Source organism: Gallinula chloropus (genome assembly GCF_964237585.1).
Source record: "Gallinula chloropus genome assembly, chromosome: 1".
In the NCBI taxonomy this organism is placed as follows: Eukaryota; Metazoa; Chordata; class Aves; order Gruiformes; family Rallidae; genus Gallinula; species Gallinula chloropus.
Genome location: NC_140085.1, coordinates 148,341,607 through 148,344,950, shown reverse-complemented (window position 1 = coordinate 148,344,950; position 3,344 = coordinate 148,341,607).

Genomic DNA, 3,344 nt, shown 5'->3' with positions numbered 1-3,344 from the left:
AACAAACTGGAGAAAAGACTCCAGGGATGAATATAAGATTCAGTGTCATCACAAAAAAAAATCCATAGGGCTGTTTCAGAGCTCCGCTGGCAACTGCACCAACGAAATTGTAATGGCTCCACCTCTTACTTTCTGTAAAATAAAGGGAAGTGTGACATAAAGTACCTTACAAGGAAGCTTTTTTTTACAGAAAAGCAGAGCAAACGCTATTTGCCTGATTGAAAAGCGGTTCAATATTTTATTAGAGGTACCTCGAAACAGCAACCCCCTAACAGTTTCAGAGGAGTGTTTATACAGGACTTCTCAGAAGCTGTTTCATCTCTTCAAGTCTAAAGAAACGAACTGTATATTTGTGTCTGTCTGAAATCTGAGGCACGCGGTGTGTGCGCGGTGCGTGACGTGAGGGGCGCGGGGCCCCTTCCTACCAACGCCAGTGCCGGGGAGCTGCGGTCGGACTCGGTGGGACCAGCCCCAGGAGGAAGCTCCGGAGCCGGGAGTGTTTGCAGGAGGAGGCCCAGCTGTGAGGAATGCCCGTTGGTGTCTGTACCTCGTTGTGTTTACTTTGCTTTCCGATTAATTATAGTGTCAGATCAGTGTTGGTAAAGCTCTTAAGTGTGTTGTTAGCGAGTTCGTCCTTTCCTGAGCCACTTTTGCCTTTTATGTTTTTACGGATTCCTGTGCTTAAAGCAGAAGAAAGCGAACACAGACCTCAGCACTTAAACAATATCTCTGGTTTTAATAAATTAGCTGGTTTTTATGGGTTTGACACTGCCTTTAAAAAAAAAATAAGAAAATAAGTGGATGTACAGCGATGACTTTTTATATGCCAGTGGTTTGTATAAGTTGCAGGATTCGGAACATGTACAACACGTAAGTGCTCTGCAGTTCTATTTGTTTGTTAAAAAACATGCACACACGTGAATGTCAATTACCATTTTGTAAGATGGAGGCCAGGTTCTGCCCCCTGATGCAGGCACGTGTATATATGTGGGGGGGTGTGCACGTGGGTGTGTATTTCTTCCATTGGTTTCAACAGTAGCCACATATTTGCAGAAGGACGCGACGTTCCTTTGTCTTTCAGGGCTGAAAAGGTCTCAGTTACCTGAAACCGAGACCTGCTTTGTCACTGAAGTTAAATAGTGAGATATTAATTTATTTTTACATCTTCTTCAAACATTTTATTATTGACATCTAACTGTTCTAGACTGAAAAGTACTGATTGTATTTTCCCAGGCATTAAGCATTAAATAGAATAAAAGCAAAAAAGATTTTGACTATGATTTTGAGACGTGATCTTCTGCAGTTTCTCATCTCTTACTCTAGAAAAGTTAAGTAAGACGCTGTGCTACTTTGTATTCTTCAGAAGCGGATAAAAATGCAGTTGAGAACAATTTTAATAGCAAGCTACGTCAGTGAGCTGCCAACTAAAATGACTTCAGGCTTAAGTAAAGCTGCTGTTGGAGAATCGTTTGGGTTTAGCTCCATCTGAAGTTTTATCTTGGTTGCTGTGATTATCCTGTCTGCAGAGAAGGGTTTTTGTGTCTCAGCATCCTCACCAGGTCAGGTAGTGTTAGCACGGGGCAGGCTTTGCCTGCAGCGAGAGAGCCCGGCTTGGTCTGAGGAGAAGGAGACTTGCCAGGAAATTCTCCTGTCGTGGAGCCGGAGAGGGCTGAGATCTTCACCAGATGAAGGTCTGCTCGAAAGCAAGTAGTTTCCCACCTGTTTGGATGCCCAGGGAAGGCAGGAGGAGGGGTCTCACTGCGAGAGGGACCCCAGGGCCCAGGAAGGCTGCGATTTTGCACGTGCTCACAAACATGAGCTTGTGACCTTCTGGCCAACCCAGGATGGCTCGTCCCCCACCTTCGCCCAAATGCCGAGGTTATGAGTACCTCTTGGGAGCTTCATTGGTAAGTGACAGTCTATTTAGCAGTGATTTTCCGTTCGGAGCTTATTATCTCTTAGTTACCAGAGGCTGGATGTCAGACACTGACTCAGTAAAAACTATCAGGGTTTAAACATCTGTGTCTGCTGGGTGAAGCTGCCGCGCCCTCGCTGACCGAGGTTGCTGCAGGCTGCTCGCGTGGCTTTGCTTCCCCGCTAGCGCAGCCGCCTGCATGGGGCGGGCAGAGTGCCTGGCCCCTGACTGCCGTACCCACGTGGAAGGAATACACCGGGCAGTTGGGTTCAGGCATGGAGAGAGCACTTGGTGTCTGCGCCACAGCCACCTCCCAAGGAACCCTGCTGCCCGATGGCTTGGCTGCCACTAGAGCAACTCCTGGTACAACCTCTGTTCTTCAGCAGGTGCCCTCATCTACTCCTCGCACATCCAAGGAGGCCAGCAGAAGGTACCAGCCACCACCAGCAGGATGGGAGCTTTTTTATAGCCATGCAACACCTGCCACAACAATCTCAGCAGCTGCAGGAGCCCAGGACTCAAGGGAAGACTGCACCCCTAACCTATCCGGGTCTTGGGGGGCACTACCCGCTGGGAATGAGTGTATACCTCATGGTAACGCTGCAAAAGACGATGGCCAAAGCAGCAGATGACGTTTCCAGGTCCATTCCCCAGCTCCCTTGCTGTGGTGGTCAGGCAGGAGGAGCTGCCCCTTGCTCTGTGCTTGTTCTTCTATGCTGCTCACGACGATACGACATAAAATGCAGGCTCACAGCCTGCCTGTGCACAAGGGCAGCGTGGTGTGAGAGCTTTACTGCCATGGCAGTAACTTGATTTTGCAAATTCAGCTCCAGCATCCACCACAGAAAGGGACTTGTGCCTGGTTACTCCGCAACTGAGTTGGGTGCCATCTGTTTTCTTGCTTTTAAAATAAATTTAGTAAAAAACTTCACCAGCTTGATAGCTTCCCCGAACTTCTGTTGTCCTGCTTCTTACCTAGTCTTGAGGTCACTGACATTTTGCAGTATGGAAACCACCCTGTCCCTTAAACTGGAATTGGGCTCCATTCTGTCATCAGCTATTGTCTTACGGGAAACTGATGTGGAATGTAAATACTCAGTAAAACCCCTGTATTCTATAATTCTGGTCTCCTCACCATAAGAAGGACACTGAGGTCCTCGAGTGAGTCCAGAGAAGGGCAACCAGGCTGGTGAAGGGGCTGGAGGGCAAATCCTATGAGGAGCAGCTGAGGGAGCTGGGGGTGTTTAGCCTGGAGAAGAGGAGGCTGAGGGGAGACCTTATCACTGCCTACAACTACCTGAAGGGAGGTTGTAGAGAGGTGGGCGATGGTCTCTTCAGCCAGGTGACAGGAGACAGGACAAGGGGAAATGGCACAAAGCTGTGCCAGGGCAGGGTCAGATTAGATGGTAGGAAAAGGTTCTTCACTGAA